General features: G+C 38.5%; 1 pseudogene; it reads right to left on the reverse strand.

Moving 5' to 3' along the window:
* Positions 1 to 1,472: 1,472 nt before the first annotated feature.
* LOC125075541 lies at positions 1,473 to 18,963 on the reverse strand (annotated as a pseudogene).
* Between the last annotated feature and the right edge of the window lie 3,017 nt (positions 18,964 to 21,980).

Here is a 21,980-nt window from a genome sequence, read left to right on the forward strand (position 1 = left end):
GATTATTTATTGTTTTTGATTTGACAGTGCCATCGATAGCAACTGCTGACGCGAAATGATTATTGAGCTGATTAAGATCGACATTATTAAAGTTTGTATCCGACTGAGCTTTCCCAACTCCAAGAGATTTCAGAAATTTCCAAACTTTAGAGGTATCGCCCTCCTCAACTACAGCTTTGTGAATATGCCGTCGATGTGTGTCTCTACACAGCCTGTTGCAACGATTTCGATACTTTATATATTTTTCTTTATTTGTATCTGACGGATTCGATTTATAATTGGCTTTAGCTAAATTTTTCTTTTCTTGGAGACGTTTTATATCTGAGGTAAGCCATGGTGCCGGTAAATGTTTGATACGAATACGCCGAACGGGTGCATGTGTATCATAAAGTTTAGTTAAAAGCGAATTGAATACACCAACCTGTTCATTAACAGTATTTCCATTTAACGCCACCGACCAATCAATCTCAGCAGCATCAGCTTGTAGACGCTCTAAACCCATCCCAGCAAAATTGCGTTGCAGAAGAATTCTTGATTTTGCCTTCGGGGGTTTGATTTTATAGGATAGATATAAAAGATCATGGTAAGAAAAGGCATGCGCATCACATTGACCATGTTTTTCAACATGGTCAATAGATGACACAATGATTAAATCAAGAAGAGAAGGAACAGAATGAGGAAAACAGTGCGTAGCAGAAAGTGGCAAGATTGTCATGTTCACCCCGTTGACAAGCAATGTCAGACGAGATGACCGACAATCATTTTTAAGCAGACATGTATTGAAGTCACCCATGACCACCGTATGACTGTACGAAGGTACGAATGACTCCAACAGATTTTCAAAACTTAAAAAATAATCCACATTCTGCGACGGACTATAATAAACACCTAAAAGAAGTTTAGTGTGTGAAAGTGTAACATCAATGAAAAGGTGTTCTGCCTCTCCACTGGTGTGAGACTGAGAGTAACTAACAATCGAGTATGCAATATGAGATCTGAGATATATGGCAACACCCCCGCCCGTTCGCCCTAAACGATCATTTCGGATCAGATGGAAACCAGGGAGTGAATACGTTGTAGACGGCAAACAGGGCCATTTAAGCCATGACTCAGATATCAATATTGCATGAAGATTTTTATTCTGGAAAGAGGATAATAAGTCTGGATAATGTGCAGGAATACTTTGCGCATTAATATGAACTATATTAAAAATTTTTTCAACATCAGAGAAATAAGTATCAATGGACTCGTTGACGGAATGTATACTATGGAAACTACTGTCACTGTTCGAACCATTTGAGGATAAAGAAAAAAAAGATTCACTATCAGAGCTGTCATTAAAAGCCATTGTAACTACAACTGTAAGTAAAGTATAAATAATAATAAATATGTATATAAATTATTTTAAATATATAATTATATATATTTCAATATTATAAAATGTCTATAACTGCTAAAAAAATATAATTAATTTAGTATAATGTCCATTTATCCGCCAGCTGTAAGGAAAACAAAGCACATTTATTACACTCAAAAATAAAAATCAATATAAAATTAACAAAGCAGGATTCATGCATCATACATGTAACCCAAAAACTTAAACAAAAAAAAAAAAAATCATAGTAATAAAAAACCAAATAATGTAATAAAAAAAGCAAATAATAATAATAAAAGAAAAACCAAAATAACTAAAAAAATAAAAGAACAATAACAACACTGACAATAAAATAAAAAATATGAAAATTAATCCTCCATTCTGTGACAGAATATTTTAGTCTGTGACAGATGATAGATAATTATTAAGTAAGACATTGACACTTCGGACATTTGACAGTTTGACATACACAATGATAAAATAATTAGAGTAGGTAACCGTAAGAGAAATTATTAGATATAAATAAAATTAACAAGTGGGTACTAAGCTAGTAAAGTCGAGAAAGTAAACATTAGAAATTACTTTTTTATCAGTCTCTTAGTACGTGTAACAATTACCTTGTCAACACCTTTGGAGTCACAAGACTTTGTTTGAACCGGCGACTTCGTAGTAGACGCAGTGGGTATGCTGTTGAGGTCCGACAGGCTTTCAACTCGATGACGAGCACCATCCGACGCTATTACGTATATGAAACCGTCCCGCGTCCAGCACTTATTTATGCCAAAGCGTCTTCTGGCTTCGAGGAAAACATCGTGCCTGCTTTTCGTCAAGAACTCCGACTCTGTTAAACCCGTGCCTTTAAATTTGGTTTTTGCGAACCAAACTTTATCGCGGATGCTAACGTCAGTGAATTTTACCACAATAGGCCTGGGTTTCTTATCTGACCGTTGGCCTAAGCGGTATGAGTGCTTAATGCTGGCGCTTGAAAAGTTTGGAAGCAAGAGATGATCCGCTACAAGACCCGTGACGCGAGCCGACGTGTGTATTTATTTCTACTTTGATGAACTTTGAAGATGATTATTTTTCTTGTACGTCAGATGATTATGAAAGTGCCTTAAGCAGTAACAATGACTCACTATCTGATACTGAACTTCTGGAGGCAAAACTCCAGAAAGTATTCCTCCCAAATAAGAACCTCCTTTCACTGGTGCATATCAACGCGCAGAGTCTACCAGCTCACCATTCTGATCTTCTAACATCCTTTGACACTAGTGTAGTCGATTGCATTCTAGTTTCTGAAACATGGCTAAAACCCTCCCTACCGTCTACTTCTTGTTCTCTACCCGGCTACCAACTGTTTCGCCATGACCGCATTGGGCGTGGTGGAGGTGGAGTGGGTATTTATTTGCGCGGAGACATTCCGGCCAACATTACTCTCTGCTCCCCACCACATTCTGTAGACTCTATAGAATATCTTTTTTTAAATATTGAGATACATCATAAAAAAATTCTACTTGGTGTTCTTTACAACCCTAGTGATAAAATTAATTATTTTAATGACCTTGAAAACATTTTAGCTAATCTTTTACCGAACTTTGATCACGTAATATGCATGGGCGATCTGAACACGTGTATATTGAAAGACGATTCACGAGCACAGAAACTGAATGCATTGCTGTCTTCTTTTAATTTACATTTACTTTCATTGTCTTCGCCCACTCATTACTTTCCTGGCTGTAAGCCTTCATTGATTGATTTGATGTTTGTCTCTAACCCTCATTTTGTTATTTCTCACGGTCAAATGACTGCTCCCTTTTCCTATCATGACTTAATTTTTCTTACTTATAAAGTGCACCCTCCTAAGGTTGGAGGCAAAGTATCTATTCAGCGCGATTTCAAGCATATTAACCTTGAACGTTTGAGAGAGGACGTAAGAAATATCGACTGGTCGTCACTACTATATTCGAATAACATTGATGCCATGGTCAACGATCTAACTACTGAACTGATTCGTATATATGACATCCATGCTCCTGCACGACCAGTGCGGATGAAGCATGCACCAGCTCCCTGGTTAACACCAGTAATCAGAAACACCATGGCAAAACGCGATAAAGCCAAGAGTCGATATAAAAAGTGTGCAAAATTCTGAGGAAAATTTTGTAGCATACAAAAGATTACGTAACATCTGCAACAGAATGTGTAGGGACGCAAAACGTCGCTACATTCACTCAACAATCAAAAATCTCTGTCAAACCCAAGTTTGGAGTTTTTTAAGGTCAATGGGTGTGGGCAAAACTCCTGTAGCCTGCCACAGTTCCGTTGACCTTAAAGCACTAAATTCTTTCTTCACTAGCCCTCTCACTACTGTAGATCCTATAACGAAATCAGATACTCTTTCTTATTTATCTTCTCTTGAACCACCAAACTGTCCCTCTTTCTTTTTCCAGTTGGTTTCTGAAGATGTTATCAAGAATTGTGTCCGTTCTATTTCCACCAAAGCCATTGGTAGCGATAGCCTCAGCCTTAATATGATACTACCAGTGTTGGATGACATTGCACCAGTGATCACCCACATTATAAATTATTCACTTTCATGCAATGTCTTTCCAACACTCTGGAAGAAGGCTATCGTTATACCTCTTCCCAAAACCAGCAATCCTACTTCTATGTCCCAATATCGTCCTATATCTATCCTCCCTATCCTCTCTAAGGTAATTGAGTCCATTGTACACGAACAACTTTATTCCTTTCTTACAACTTACAACCTGTTATGTCCTTTCCAATCTGGCTTTCGTCCATCCCACAGCACTGTCGGTGCCTTGCTGAAGATAACGAAGGATGTGCGGTGGGCTATGGATAACACCAAGCTCACTGCAATTGCTCTGTTTGATTTTAGCAGCGCCTTCAACTCCGTTGACTTTGACATACTTCTTGGTTCTCTTCGTGCAGTCAACGTCTCTCCTCTTGTTATTAACTGGTTTCATTCATACCTCTTCGGACGCCAGCAATGTGTAAAAACCGACGATTCCTCGTCAGATTGGTTAGAGCTCACGGCTGGTGTCCCTCAAGGCGGCGTACTTTCACCATTACTGTTTTCTGTTTTTATTAATAACATTTCCCGATTTATTACTTCTCCCTTCCATCTGTATGCAGATGATCTACAGCTTTATCGACATTTTAGTTTGGCTGAGCTACCCAGGGCTGTTGATTTATTGAATATGGACCTGTCTGCTATTCAGTCGTGGGCTATATCTTTTGGCCTTCTTGTGAATCCCAAAAAATCACAAGCTATAATTGTAGGCAGTAGCAGGCTTAGAAGCAAGCTAGACTGGGGGCTAGTCCCCAAACTACTTAATGACGGGATTCCAATTTCTTACTGCGATTCAGTAAGGAACTTGGGTCTTATTATTGACTGCAATATGTCCTGGGTAGCCCAAGTCAATGATGTTAGCAAGCGGATACACTACACTTACCACTCTCTTAAACGTCTCCAATACTTTCTCCCTTTCAGCACAAAAATTATGCTAGCGCAATCTCTTCTTCTACCAATCCTCGACTACGCTGATGTGTGCTATTTGGATGTGACTGAGGAGCTACTTAATAAATTAGAGCGTCTTCAAAACCTGGCTATTCGGTTCATTTACGGCCTACGTAAATATGACCATATATCTGCATTTCGTAATCAACTTAAATGGCTCCCTATCCGCCTTCGCCGTGATATGCACATCCTTTCAGTCCTTTTTAATATTCTTAATGATCCAAATTCTCCTGCTTACCTTCGCTCCCGTTTCAACCTTCTTCCTCCTCCAACACGTTCCAGACGTTCCTGTATTACTTCAGAGTTAGTAGTGCCTAGAGGTAATACAAAGTTTCTGCTTAACTCCTTCACGGTACGTGCAGCAAATCTCTGGAACAGTCTCCCAAAACATATTCAAAAGAGTCCAAACATCAACCTCTTTAAAAAAAGAGTAAAAGAGAACTTTCTCTCACTACTTTCATAAATTTTGACAAATTTACTATTATCTTTTAGTTTATTTTTTATTTTTACAGTAGATATATTTATAATATTTGTGTATTTAGATGTAGTATAAGTATAATAATTTAGTATATATGTATTTATTATATTATAGATATTTATGTAAACCTAATACATATTATATTAAAATTATTTTATATTATATATATTATATTATATTATATTAAAATTGTTTCTGTTATATATTATTAGTAAGAGTATCTAATGTTGCACTACTTATACCTGCTACATAACACTATCTCTTACAGCTGTGGGTTGGCTGGAAGAAATTTCTTTTAGAAATAAGCCCGCCATTGTGAACAATAATTTCATGAGTAAAATTACCATGTAAAATTTCTCAGTGCAATGAAGAGATAACTTTGATTAGAATCTATTACAAATTTCGAAATCCTATACTTTTAACTTTAATATTTCAAACGACTTACCCGGTCGATCCCGGTTATTTTTCACAAATAACAAAATGCATCATGGGAAATATTTTTATATTCAATTTAAGTATAATTTTACATTACAAACTTCATCACACATTGCTATGTAGCGTAATAACAAAGGGATAATTATTATCAACAATAATTTAAAATAACAATCAATAATAAAATAAATTAATGTATATGTTTACTGTATATAATTATAAAAAATATGATAAGATATAAATTCATAATGATATTAAATTAATTAATTTTATTAAAAAAAAATCCTAATTAAATACACATTCAATTCAATTTATTTATTGAATCAATCTATGTTATTAAACCAATAACAAAGAGATTTTTATTATGAAATGAAAATTCTATAGGTACATAAAATTAAATTAAATTATTGATTTCAATCATGACTTAGTAATGTTTGTTACATATTCAATACACATTCAATATAATTCCATTCGGATAACGTCAACAATCATTATAATTATGCAATTTAAAACTTAACAAAAAAATAATTGTTTTAATTGACAAAATGGACTGTATTGTGAAATATATGTAAAGAAGTTTTAGTGAAATTAGTCTGCAATCGGTAAAATTAATAATTTAGAAATTGCTCGTTTAATCAAATTACTTTTACACAGAATCGTTACCACTCTCGTTATGTTATCAGGGCCGGGATGCTTTGCTTCTATTCTACCATATAACCATTTTGCTGGAGGAAGATTGTCTTCTTTAACAAGTACAATGTCACTAATATTTGGTTCTGGTGATACTTTTGCCCATTTGTATCGCTGATTAAGTTGCGTAAGGTATTCTGATGACCATCGTCTCCAGAAATCCTGCACCATGCGTTGAGTCAATTGCCAACGTTTTAATGTACTAATAGTTGATATTTCAAAGTTGTAATCTGGAGGTATAACCAATGGACCACCCACTAAAAAATGTCCTGGTGTTAGTGGCATTTCCGATTCTGGGTCATCTACACTTTGACGTGCAATAGGTCTTGAGTTAAGGCATGCTTCAATTTGACATAGAACCGTAGTCAACTCTTCAAAGGTGAGCGTGGAATTACCGACGACTCTTTTTAAGTGGTATTTGGTTGACTTGATGCCCGCCTCCCATAATCCACCGAAATGAGGTGCATGTGGAGGAATAAATTGCCATGATGTTCCATTGTTAGATAAACTCTCTGATATATCGGGCATCAAATTGGAATTTTCTTTGGAGAATAAAGTTTTCAATTCCTTAGAAGCACCTACAAAATTGGTTTCATTATCACTCCAAACTTGACCACAGTGACCTCTTCTAGCTACGAATCGTTTAAATGCTGCTAAAAAACCTTGAGATGTAAAATCACTAACGACCTCAAGATGCACTGCACGCGTAGCCATACATACAAACACACAAACATATCCTTTGTGGGAATGGTGGCCACGGCCCTTGGTTGTTCTTATTTGTATGGGTCCTGCATAATCCACTCCACTAACAAAAAATGGACGATTAACAGAGATGCGTGCTGTAGGTAATTGACCCATAAATTGTTCATGAGTAGAAGCTCTAAAACGTGCACAAATGACACATTTCCTGTACCGTTCCTTGACTACATTTTTTATACCAATAATCCAATATTTTCCTCTGAGGAAGCTGGTCATCATTTGTGGTCCTCCGTGTAATGTTTTTTCATGTGCATCTGCAACCATTAACTTCGTAAAATGACCACTTCTTGGTATGATAATTGGATGTTTGACCTCATCACTGACATTCGAATTGTCTATTCGACCCCGGACTCTCAATAATCCATCTTCATCTACAAATGGGGTAAGTGAATATAGTTTACTCTTTTTAGGCATTACTTTCATTTTATTAAAATATAAAATATCTTCGGCAAATTCCTGTAGTTGACATTGTTTTATACATGTTATTAATGCAACTTTTAATTCTTCACACGTTAGCAAATAAGTAAACTGAGGTCGAGGTTCCTTAGATTTCTTGAAATGTAAGAAGCGCCTACAATACGCAATTACTCGAATCATTCTTTTTAATCGCGAAAATCTTTCACAAAGTGATTGAAACGTTTCATTTATATTAATACAATAAGCTTTAATTTTCCTTTCTTCTAAATTAGTACCGACATCTGGTTTATCATAATGTACAATATCATTACAAAGCTAGCTGGGTCCGTTCATCCATAAAACATTGTTTTGTAAGTCACTAGGAGTCATCCCACGTGACGCGATGTCTGCTGGGTTTTCGCCAGACTTAACATGTGACCATTGATTACTTTCAAGTGTTGTCAATATATCTGATACTCTATTCGCTACAAAAGCTTTCCATCGACTAGGGTGGCCACGCAGCCATGCCAGCACTATTGTCGAATCGGTCCACGCATGTATATTGGATGGTTCTACGTGTAGCATTGTTGCGACTTCTTTTAATAATTTTGTAAGTAACGTTGCACCACACAGCTCTAATCGAGGTATTGATATTTGCTTTATTGGTGCTACTTTTGTTTTGGACGTGAACAAGTTTACATGAATTCGTCCGTCTTTATCGCGCACTCTTGCATAAACAACAGCAGCATAGGCTGCATTTGATGCGTCACTAAATCCATGCAATTCTAATTTTGAATTAGTTGATTGGAGTCCAATCCAACGCTTTATTTCGACTTCAGACAATTTTTTTAAACTCTTGCGATACTCTTCCCATTCCTTTTTCAACGAAGATGGTAACTCCTCGTCCCACGAGATACCTGACATCCACAATTTTTGGATTAAAATTTTTGCTGGTATAATACACGGCGAAATCCATCCAAGTGGATCATAAAGCTTAGATATATCCGAAATCACACGTCGTTTAGTAACTGGAATAATTTGTTCTTCTAGATGTACTGAATATACGAATTTATCTGTTGATCTATTCCAAGTCAGCCCTAAAACCTTTGTCATATGGTCGGTTATCATTTCCATAGATTCTTTCCTTTTTCATTTTTGCTCAAAATTTTCATAACTAATTTGCTATTACTTGACCATTTTTGTAGCTTAAAGCCGCCTCTCATCATCAAATTATTTAATTCCTTGTACAGAAATATTGCTTCATTAGACGTGTCACAAGTGGTCATAAGGTCATCGACGTAAAAATCCTCCAAAACTCTTTTAGCAGCTAAAGGAAATTGTGTACCTTCATCCAAAGCCAATTGCTGTAATGTTTTGACTGCTAGATAGGGAGCTGCGGATGTGCCAAAGGTAACGCGAAGAAGTCTGTAATCTTTTAAGTCATCCTCTGGATTTCTGCGCCAAACGAGTCTTTGATAGTCCACATCCTGTTGAGCTACTTTAACCATTCTGTATATCTTCACAATATCCGCGACAAGGCAAATTGGACCTAGGCGAAATTTCATAATTAAATGTCGTAGATCTGGTTGTAGACGTGGTCCTATCAGGAGATCGTCATTAAGCGAAATGCCATTCTCACCCTTACATGATGCATCAAAGACTACTCTCACTTTTGTTGTAGCCTTATCTTCACGAATCACTGCATGATGTGGCAAGTAAACAGCTTCTGTATTTTTATTAAATTTGATTTGTTCCATATGACCTAATTGCAAGTATTCTTCAATAGTGTCATCATATTGTTTTTTCAAATCTCTATTTCTGATTAATCTTTTTTCTTGTCCATAAAACCTGCGCACAGCTATTTCTCTTAAATTTCCATATTTTGATGCTGGGGTTTCTTTTGTAAAAGGCAATCTTACTATATATCGTCCTTTACAGTCTCTTTTTGTTGTGGTCGCAAACAAATCTTCACATTTTTGTTCCTCTGGTGTTAAGCGTTGATTTATTTTATCGGTAGGTTCTGCTTCTAGTTCCCAAAACTTCTTGAGAAGTTCATCATCGCTCATTTGTGTATGTAAATTCACAAATATACTGTGAGTGGTAGGTGAAATAACTTGACCTGACAGTACCCAACCCAAATTAGTCTTCTGTGCTATGGTGGTGCCATAAGGGCTACGAAGGAGACCTTCCTGTATTATTTTTCCATAGACATCACTCCCCAATAAAATATCGATTTTACCAGGAGTGTGGTAATTTGGATCTGCTAACTTCAAATTTTTAAGTTCAGGCCAGTTATTCATGACTATTGGTTTGATTGGTAAAAACGATGTTAATCTGCTCAAAACATGAGCACCCAATTCAATTATCGTTTCAGTGTCATGGATTGATGATATAGCTATATTGACTACAGCCTTTGAGGTCAACACACTAACATTACCACCCAATCCACACACCGAACTCTTTACAAAAGTTTTCTTGACTCCAAGTCACTGTACTGCTGATTCTGTTATAAATGAGGCCTGTGACCCCTGGTCGAGCAAAGCTCTCAGCAGTTGGTAGCTTCCATTTTTAGTTTGGACCCTGACTAATGCAGTAGCTAATAATACCTGAGTATATTTATCCTTGCTAGAATAACAATTAGTAACCATATTCAATGGTTGGTCAGTCTGCGGTTGATCATCACTAAAATGCATTGACTCAACAGCATGGTTAACAGGTACCGCAGACGCGATCGATCGATTTGGTTTTTGAGGATGAAGTAGTGTATGGTGTTTACGGTTACAGATCCGACATGAGGTACGTAAGAAACAAGATTTTACACTATGGTTAGACCCAAAACAATTAAAACAAAGCTTTTGCTTTTGCACAAAATCTATACGAGTCTTATAATCAGCATGATGAAATTTTTTACATTGAAACATTTTATGATTTTCCGAGCAAAACGGACATACGGTAGATGAAGCAGAAGAGACGTGATGTGCCTTAGGTTGATTATAATTATTTGATTTAAATCTACTTGTAGTAGGTTCCAAGAATTCCAATGCTCTAAAACGACTTATTAAAAATTCTTCGAATTGAGAAAAGGTAGGTAAATCATCGGTTAACTCATTTGATTTTATTTCCCATTGTTTGCGGGTATCACAATCTAACTTTTGACAAACTAAATAAATAAGTAACACATCCCATGAATCGGTACAGATACCAATATTAGACAATGCATTTAAACTATCTTTCGTTGTGTCTAAAAAGTTCTTTATACCATTGGCCGATTGCATGGTTAAATTATTTTGCGAAAATAAACGTTTAAAAATACAATTAGCTAAGAATCTTTTATTATTATATCGCTCTTGTAATTGTGACCAACACGTAATATAATTAGCATCAGTAATAGAAATATGTCGTAACAGCTGTTCGGCTTCTCCCGATAAATTAGTTTTTAAATAATGCAATTTTTGAACATTATCTAATTGCTTATTATTATGAATAACTGATACAAATAAATCCCTAAACGTCGGCCATTCCGTGTACTTACCAGAAAAAACGGGTAGTTTAATATCCGGTAATTTTATAGGAATAGGATAACCGCCATTTTTAGCTATAGTCGATGATTCCGATTTTTCTGATAAGTTAACACTTTTAACTTTTAATAAATAATCTTTAAGTTCACATTTATATGCAGTATACTCTTCTTCAATTAACTCATACATATTCATACTAAAATAATCACAATTAAACTTAGATTCCTGGGTAGCTATGTCAATTATTTGCTTATGAGTGACCCTAACCTCACTCCAAATATCATTTAATATTTCAAGTTTAGTTTCTATATAGGATTGCGTAATTCTAGACTTTGGTGACTTTTTAAAGTTTGCCAAATTTCTTTGTATTTGACCCCGATGATCTTCTTGGTACTTAATAAATTTTTCCATATTTATTGTTATAATAAAGTTCGTTTGTATAATTAATTAAATTTTCCAATTAATTATTAAATTGTACTATTCAAATAAATTATTATACTAAATAATTGTTGATTAACTTATAACTTAGTTCACTAAATGTTTTTATAAAACCGTTACGATTTTTTATAAGGTTCAAATTATCATTTATTTTTCACGTTACTTCACGTTCACTTTTATATAAATAAACTCAGTACCTTGGTTTATAAACTTTCCTCATCTGGAAATGCTCGCAGCCAGCAGTAACTTCTTGAATTAGCAAAGCTTGGTTTTCAAGGACGACTAACGGCACCCGGCACCCGACACCCGGCACCCAGCTTCGGACACCCAGCACCTGGCATACAGCAAGCAGCACCAGCGGCCCGGCCTCAGCACTCTTGACTTTGCTTCTATTTCAACTTTGTCAGGTCTTGGCTCCTGAATAACTTTTGGTTGGTCACACAGGAACTACTCAATCTTATTGAGTGGTAGATTTATGAATTCTTCGTATTAATAGCCGTTTTGCTTATATCTGTATGTTATTTCCTTTATATTCTCTTCATTTTTTCATTATTCATTAATTTATTTTCAACTAATCTGTTATTTATCCGACTCGAAGAACCATGATTAAAACTCATGTGTTTCGTACAACGGTTTATTGCAGACTAAGAAAAATCAAAAAATACATCGTCACTACGATACGGTGACCCGCGTAAAAAAATCTACCCACTACTTTTTATATTAACGGGCGTCAACACATAGCGAAGGCCTTCGATCGCGTGTGGCACAAAGCGCTTATTTCGAAGCTTTCTTCCTATGGGCTTCCCGGGAAATTATGCAATTGGATTACCAGCTTTATGGCAGATGGAGCGTCAAGGTCGTTGTCGACGGTGCATGCTCCGACCAAAAATTCGTCAATGCTGGTGTTCCACAAGGCGTTCTATCATCCACTCTGTTTCTTCTGCATATCAATGACTTGTTGCAAATCAGGAACATTCACTGCTATGCAGACGACAGTACCGTAGACACCTCATATACCGTGCCAATATTTCTCGGGAAAACGTCGCAGAAAACCGGAACAAACTTGTGTCTGAAATCGAGTCTTCGTTAAACAAAGTCTCGAACTGGGGCCGGCTAAACCTAGTCCCCTTCAACCCCAAAAAGACGTAAGTTTGCGCGTTAACCGCCAAAAAAACACCATTCGTCGTATCTCCACGATTCGAGAACATTCCGATAGCCGCCACAACTAGTATCGGTATACTTGGCGTTGATATTTCGAGCCTCGTTCAGTTCCGCGGTCAATTGGAAGGCAAAGCCAAATTGGCATCAAGAAAGCTCAGTGTGCTCAGCAAGGCAAGACAATATTTCACGTCGGACCATCGGAACCCTGGGGTACCCCAGCATTCACTGCATGAAATTTTGAAGCGCAACCATCATCTAAAACGCGAAGGCTACGATTGTGTAGGAAGCTGGCAATCCAGATACAGAGCTGAGCTGGCAGACCGTATGCCGGCAGCTTAGACAGAAAACTTTTGTGCCAGAGTCTGTCGAAAGCCTTGAAGATATTGAGGCTGACAGGACCACGCTTGTCTATAGCCTCACCCCAGATGTGTATTACGTACGCTAGAAGATCACCAGTGGACCGTTTTGGTTGAACCCCGTACTGACGATCATTTAGACTGTGATCCTCTAAGTAATGGATCAGTTGGCTGTTTATGATCCGTTCCATTAACTTAAAAAGTTCTGAGGTGATAGCTATTGGCCGATAATTTGCTGGGTCAGACCAGACAGTCAGGGTCTTTTGTGGGAACCGCTTGCACATTAGCTTCCCTTCAGGCCTCCGGCACACACCCCGAAGAAAGCGACAAATGGAATATTCGCGTTAATACTAGAGATAGCTCCGCTGCACACCTCTTCAGCACTATAGCCGGTATTCCGCCAGGACTGCTATCTTTCCGTACGTCGAGTGATTGTAGCTCTGCACGCACATCACGTTGCCTGATTTGAATGTCAGGCATTGTGTGACCACATGAAGGTATTTTTGGTGGCAGCGCGCTACAATTATCGATCACAGAATTGTGGGTAAAGAGTTTCGCCAGAAGATCGGCTTTTTCCTGCGAAGTGTAGGCTACCGATCCATTCGGGTTCCTGAGCGGTGGCAGCGAAGGTTGGCAGAAGTTGTTTTGCACAGACTTGCTTAGACGCCAAAAACTACGGGAGCTCGTAGGATGCGAGATAAGGGCATGGACAATATGTGTGTTTAGACTATCTGATCACAAAGATTTATAAAACGAGTCAAAATGTGAGGGTGCACATCAAATTCGGGTAACATCCTCAATGATTTATAAATTTTACCTAACTACTATTGAGCCATATTTTCTGAAAAATTCCTATTCTCATCAAATAAATGACTTCTATTTTATTTTAACTTAATATTGTCTACCCTACTATACTTAATTTCTCATTAGCATTAGCATTTCTTTTAGCATTAGCAGCCCGTAAATGTCCCACTGCTGGGATAAAGGCCTCCTCTCCCTTTGAGGAGAAGGTTTGGAGCATATTCCACCACGCTGCTCCAATGCGGGTTGGCGGAATACACATGTGACAGAATTTCGTTGAAATTAGACACATGCAGGTTCCCTCACGATGTTTTCCTTCACCGCCGAGCACGAGATGAATTATAAACACAAATTAAGCACTTGAAAATTCAGTGGTGCCTGCCTGGGTTTGAACCCGAAATCATCGGTTAAGATGCACGCGTTCTAACCACTGGGCCATCTCGGCTCCTTATCTAAAATTACACGGCTAAAACTCAGACATAAAAAATTATGCAATATAATTTGTATGGAGTAATTTAATATAAAAAGAGAATTAGGGATAAGTTTGGTGTAAGGAACTTAGATAGATTCAAGGTACTTTTGAATTTTTCTTAGCCTATGTCTTGAATCCCTATTAAGCTAACTAAACCAACTGAATTCCACAGATTTTTCGTATAGTACTTAATCGAAGTTCAAAAACCATACGGGTGGCACGTGACAGCTTAAGTAAGAAATAAATAAATAATTAGACGATTACAAACAAGGCTTACACTATGTATTGTTTGTTTTAATCAATTATGTAATCATAATAATTTAATTTAAGTTATTTTTTAATTGTATTGATAACATTGATATTAAATAAGAGGGTACATTGACTTTTCTGTTCAATATTGCGAGTCACGTGATTTGTAGTGAGGCTTATATAAGTGATGGAAGCTCCGACCAGAATACTTTACACTACTCTTTCTGGAGCAGCAAGGTGCTAACATTTAAGGTACGATATAATTTTGTGAAATAGTATAATTGTTATTGCTTGTTTAATTATTGATGAAAATATATAAATTGTGTTTTTTGCAATTATCAAGATACAAAGTTAGTATAAAGGTAATTGTACAGCTATTATATTGGTTAGATAAATATTTGTGTTTCATATATAGTATTGTAATGTCTTAAAACCTTAAAATAGAATAAAGTAATAAAGAAATAAAAATTATCTTAAAATATCCTGACATAATGTATTAAGTCTTTATAAAAAATCTAACACACGCGTGGCATCCAGGGACTTAATACCGGTAAAAATACAGTAAAATTATCCTTACAAGTGCGTAATAACGTTATGTTTTAGAGAGACGATATAGAATAACGATATTATACAATGCTTAGCAGGTATCTAACGTTATAAATATGTTACGATACCACTTTTTTAGAAATTCTTATTATAATACTTCTTAGTAGTATCTCAACATGTATTGATATCCCCTTACCGTCAAACGTTGTTCAAGACTTATGTCAATTATTCTCCATCCTTCCCAATGGCCCCAATCAGCTTCCTTCAATGGAACTGCAAGAGCGTCCGGCCTAAAAAACATGAACTACTTTCTCTAATAAACTTCCATAAACCTGTCATTATTGCCATCATGGTTGATCCTTGGATCCTGATTCCGGGTCCCGGGCTTCTCCTGTTTGAGGGATGACAGAAGTGATGGTTATGCTGGGAGTGCCAGTTTCATACAGCATTCCCTTTCCTTCTCTCAAATCCCTTTATCCCTTCCTAGCCAGCGTTTTAATGCTGTTGCTGTTAGAGCGCTTAACATATCTTTTCTTTCCCTGTATATTCCTCATTCTAATCCAGCATTAATTCCTGATATATCTGCCATCCTTTCCTCTCTCCCTAGTCCTATCTTTGTCATGGGGGATTTTAACGCCCATCACACTTCCTGAGGTTCACATTTCTGTGACTTTGTTGTTAGACATATTTGATGATGCTAACCTCTGCATAACCTCTGCAACCAAAATAGTATGGAAGTAAAATCTAAGTTATTTATTTATAAACCTTTGAAATCAATAATATATGTCAATCTCTCTTACCGATCACATAGTGCGCGAGCTGCCTTTGTGAGGGAGTTGGATTGTTTTTTTTTTATGTTATAGGTGGCAAACGAGCAGGAGGCTCATCTGATGGAAAATGACTACCATCGCCCATGGACATCTGCAACATCGGGAGGCTTGCAGATGCGTTGCCGGCCTTTAAGGAAGGAGTACGCTCTTTTCATGAAGGTTCCCAAGTCGTATCGATTCGGAAAAACCGCCGACGAAAACTCCACAGAGTGGTTGTGCGCGGAAGAAAATGTCTTCAAAATCGCGCTGTTGTGGATTTTTGGACATCTAGGTGGTGCGGGTGACAGTGGGTGCGATGCACAGACTACTGACTAATCTCGGGGGACCAAGGGAGGAGGTTCGCCGCCTCTATGCTGGTGTCGTGCGATCGATGGCCCTCTACGGTGTGCCCGTTAGGTCACACCGACTGCGACGTGCGCTCGCCGCTGCAAGACTAAGATCCTAAGTCTGCAGCGGTGAGTGGCCATCCGCATGGTGCGGGGATATCGCATAATATCCTTCGAGGCAGCGATCCTTTTGGCGTGCTTTCCGCCGTTGGACATCCTGGCGGAGAGGGACACGAGAGTTTACGACCGGACTCGCGCCCTTCGTCAAAATGGTGGAAGTGCGTCCTACCCTGCCAGTGCTTTCGGAACGCTCAGGCGGCAGGAGCAGCGAAGGGCTCTCACGACGTGGTGCGCCCGTCTCCGTGGAGATCAGTACGCGCATAAACGCGTCGTGAGTGCGATCCTGCCGGCCTTCGAGGCCTGGATGCGTAGGATGAAACGAGTCACCTTCCGACTTACACAGGTGCTGACATGTCACGGTTGCTTTGGAGAGTACTTGTGTAAGATCGGACGCGAGGCGACGGCGGTTTGTCACCACTGCGGGGTGGACCAAGACACTGCCTAACATACGCTGGAGGCGTAATATGCTACGCAGGGAATCGGAGTGGGAGGCTGTAGTCTCCTTCTGTGAGACCGTCATGGTCCAAAAGGAGATTGCGGAGCGGGCTCGGGAGAGGGCTGATCCCGCCTGGCGGAGACGACCTACGGGTCGTCCTCCCGGCCTCCAAGCCCCATTGCCTGGGGCCGAATAAATAGGGCATTCCCTCCGGCCGTGGGTGCGTGAGATGGAGGTCTCATGCGTTTCATACGGCCGAGAGGAGGACGGCAGTCCGGTTATGGCCCCAGACTGCCGGTGTACGCACCAGCTGGGGTTGCGGGGAGGGCGAGACCATTCTTCGCCCTCCTGAGTCGTGCTCCGCCAGCCACGAACGGAGCAACGCAAGGGAGGGGCAGCGGACATGCTGCGAAGGCGATCCCGCAGCCTCTCCGTTTCCGTGCTGATGGTGGCCATCGTAGGGGTTTTTAGTGAGTACAAATCTCACATAACCCGACAAAAAAAATGATGCGGGTGAAACTTAGAATTTTGACGAGATGTCCGAAGGTGAAATTCAGCAGCCGGGATTATTCCAAGCAATTCCCCAGAACATTCCCCGTGTAAAACTCGGTACAAGATGCAGAGTAATCCAACATCTTTACGCAAGACCAAAGGATCGAGTAGATCGGAAAGGGCTTGATCGTCGATAATTCGAGCCGGTCTACGTTGTATACGGTCAAATGGAACGACCCGGTACTGGGGAGCACCCGCCCAGAGGTAAGAGCAGTACTCCATGTAAGGGCGAATTTGCGCCTTGTATAGTCTTAGACGATGGGACGACGTGAAATATTGTCTTGCCTTGCTGAGCACACCGAGCTTTTTTGATGCCAATTTGGCTTTGCCGTCCAATTGACCGCGGAACTGAACGAGGCTCGAAATATCAACGCCAAGTATTCCGATACTAGTTGTGGCAGCTATCGGAATGTTCTCAAATCGTGGAGGTACGACGAATGGTGTTTTTTGGCGGTTAACGCGCAAACTTGCGTCTTTTTGGGGTTGAAGTGGACTAGGTTTAGCCGGCCCCAGTTCGAGACTTTGCTTAACGAAGACTCGATTTCAGACACAAGTTTGTTCCGGTTTTCTTCGACGTTTTCCCGAGAAATATTAGCACGGCCGGTGTATGAGGTGTCTACGGTGCTGTCGTCTACATAGCAGTGAATGTTACTGATTTGCAACAAGTTATTGATATGCAGAAGAAACAGAGTGGGTGATAGAACGCAGCCTCGCGGAACACCAGCATTGACGAATTTTTGGTCGGAGCATGCACCGTCGACAACGACCTTGATGCTCCGATCTGCCAAAAAGCTGGTAATCAAATTGCATAATTTCCAGGGAAGTCCATAGGAAGGAAGCTTCGAAAAAAGCGCTTTGTGCCACACGCGATCGAAGGCCTTCGCCATGTCCAGACTGGCTGCTAATGCCTCCCCTGTGATCCAAGGCATGGAGAGTTATTTGTGCAATACAGTTTTTCTATATATGTATATATACATATTATTATTATTATAGTCTTTATTTATTACATTGCTCTTCAAAAAAATCCTTTGTAACGAACTTCGACAGAGTCACGCCTGTATTTTTAAGGGATGTCTTCGAATACCATATTTTATTTCTAAGCATTACATCACGGAATTTTACAAGGATAGGTCGAGGCTTATCTCCAGAAGAGTGACCTAATCGCTGACATCGACTAAGCTTGTCTGTGGTAAATTCAGATACCTTAAGATGGCTCGATGTAACACTTGACACTTCCACTGGCAAATTCTCCTTTTTGTCTTCAGGAATTCCGTGCAACAGAAGCATTGCTTCGATAAGAGTTCCACTTGCAACTGAAGGCCTTTCAATGCAGAAAGAACAAAGACTCTGAAGGTGTTAAATTGAGCCGCAATGTTGGAGTTTGGACTTGTAGCTGGAATGGAACCCTGGAGAGATTTTTGAAATTCAGCCATCTGTGTATTAAAGTGTTCGGTCAGGTCCTGAATTGAGTGCTTGATTGACTCCATAGTGCAGTTACTAATTCTATAAATATTTGTTCAGTGTTCTGTTTTTTTCTTTTGAATGATTAATTCGTGCTATGGAGATTAGCTGGCACGTAGAGGACACGATTAGCAAATTTCTATTTGTTTAATTATTATTCTTGCAATTTATATCATTAAAATTAATAAGAGCTCATATAAAAGCGTGTTGTCTTTTTTTTTGTTACCTACCCGAAAAAATATTTTGTTTATTTGAAGAGCAATATAGTTATGCAATCAGTACCACGAAGAATATTCACGGTAAAAACCTAAAAATTGCATTGTTGCATTCTAGCGTTGGGTGGTCGTTGTACTGGGAAACATTACAATGTAAATGAATTCCTGGAATGTAAGATTTTAGTTAAGACAGTGGGAAACATGTATTTCAATAATAAATTAAACTGAGCATCCAAATCTGTTCAGACGTGTTTAATTCAATCCTCAATTATTTTAAATATATATTTTTTATTTTAAAAAAAAAAAACCAATTTGCCTCTTCGTAAACTTGACTGGCGCTGCGGACAGGATCGTCGTAATTATAGCGTATTCGCGTAAATATTCGGGTATCTAAATTTACCGATTATCGCGATTTTCCGGCGCGGACGGCGATCCATCGAACAAATAAATTCGTCAAGTGGTTGGAGCGATGCTGATGGCGTTGGCTGGTTGGTGAGTAAGCCTTTTCACCTTCCTTACCTATTTCATGCCTATTCAAATTGTAGAGTTTTGTTATCTAGAGATTGGAACTCTCTCTTTTTAACTGTTATCTGGTTTTCATATAAAATTTGTGAAATCGGAATTTAGTTATACGTATCATATTTGTATTTTATCTCTCACATGAATTTTTGTGAATAATATTAAGTAAAATTCAAAAATAATATTAAGTAAATAAATAATTATTAATAATTATTAATAATATTAATACTTATACATTTAGATATAATATAACATTGTTTTAGTGTAAAAGGTAATTATAGTGATTTTTATTTTATTAGATAGACCGCGATATTCATTACTAAAATGTCTACTAACGAACATCTGGAGCAAATAGTTCTCATCCCAACTGAAATTCTTAAATTAATCCCACTTTTTGGCGGAGATAAACGTCAATTAAATCTTTTTATTAGACAGTGCGGATACGTTATTAATAAATATGTAGGGGGTCCGACACAAAATATGTATGTTATGCATTCATCATGCAAAGACAATGCGGCGGCCCTTATCAGTGAACGCGAGGATATAACGACATGGGACGAATTCAAGGAATTATTAACGTTACACTTTGGGGATCCGCGTAGTGAGGAATGCATTGCTATCGAACTTGAATCCATGAAAATTAGGCAAGGTGAATCGTATTTAGAATTTTGCAATAGAGTACAGTCTGTTCGTTCAGTTTTAATTTCGAAAGTGAATTTAATTACGGATTCCAATCAAATATTTAGTGCGGATTTTAATAAAGCATACACACAGCAGATATTAAAGGATCACGCGAAACGAACAAAATATCTATATCAATATTTGACTAGTAAAATGTTAGAACAAAAGGAAAAGGTAAGAGATAAAAAGGGCGGAGAGAGTAACGTTAATTTCAAAGAAGGGCAGGTTATTTTTACAAAAGACGTTAACACTAGAAAAAGTAAAGATAAGCCTCGCTATCAGAAAGCAACTGTTAGAGGACAAACAGAGCGTAATATAGTCCCTGTTACAGTAGGACACAGGCAAACTAAAGTGCCTATTAAAAATGTTAAACGTCCTCCACAGGTGCAGTCTGACCATACTGACCTTGGTAGTCCAAAAGCAGGGCCTTCAAGTTCAAAAGATTGAACCAAATCCGGGATTGCTTCCGATTAATATAGGACAAGCTTATAAACAAGAAGATAAATGGACAGTTATAAAGGTATTAGATTTAAGCAGAATATATTTAACACTAGATTTCAACTTGAAAAAATATGTAGAGTTTAGTAATCTAATTGATAAGAGCAATCAGTCTTCGATTGAATTTTTAGGCTTAAGGAAACAAGTAGAGTATTTACGTAGTATAACGATAGACAAGCTACGACAACTATTGCCCGCTATGAGAGTAAAAAGAGGTTTACTAAATCCCTTAGGATCGATAATTAAATTGATAACTGGTAATTTAGACCATGATGATGCCAATCACTATGACTATTTTCTACATATGTGAGGCATATGTAGAAAAACATGGATTGATCTACAATGTCAAAAAGAGTGTGGTGATGATCTTTGAGGCCGAGGGTAAAATACAAAGAACAATACCACCCATTGTGCTCAATGGCACTAGTCTGGTAAGGGTATATAAATTCAAATATTTAGGACACATCTTGACACCCGACCTCAAAAACGATACTGACATCGAGAGGGAACGGAGGGCGTTGTCTGTACGGGCGAATATGTTGGCCCGCAGATATGTACGTTGTTCGAGCGAAGTTAAGCTTACACTGTTTAGAGCCTATTGTACCACCTTTTACACGTGCAACCTGTGGGCCAAATACTCTCAAAAGTCGTATAACGCACTCCGGGTTCAATATAACAATGCCTTTAGAGTGCTGATGGGATTGCCCCGCCATTGTAGTGCATCAGGGATGTTCGCGGCAGCGAGGGTCGATTGCTTTTATGCCATTATACGCAAAAGATGCGGATCCTTGGTGTACAGATTGCGGGATAGTCCCAACAGCATCATGAAGGTAATTGCTAGTGGGTTTGACTGTAAGAAGAGCCGAGATGGCCCAGTGGTTAGAACGCGTGCATCTTAACCGATGATTTCGGGTTCAAACCCAGGCAGGCACCACTGAAATTTCATGTGCTTAATTTGTGTTTATAATTCATCTCGTGCTCGGCGGTGAAGGAAAACATCGTGAGGAAACCTGCATGTGTCTAATTTCAACGAAATTCAGCCACATGTGTATTCCGCCAACCCGCATTGGAGCAGCGTGGTGGAATATGCTCCAAACCTTCTCCTCAAAGGGAGAGGAGGCCTTTATCCC

This window comes from Vanessa atalanta, chromosome W (genome assembly GCF_905147765.1).
Source record: "Vanessa atalanta chromosome W, ilVanAtal1.2, whole genome shotgun sequence".
Taxonomy (NCBI): domain Eukaryota; kingdom Metazoa; phylum Arthropoda; class Insecta; order Lepidoptera; family Nymphalidae; genus Vanessa; species Vanessa atalanta.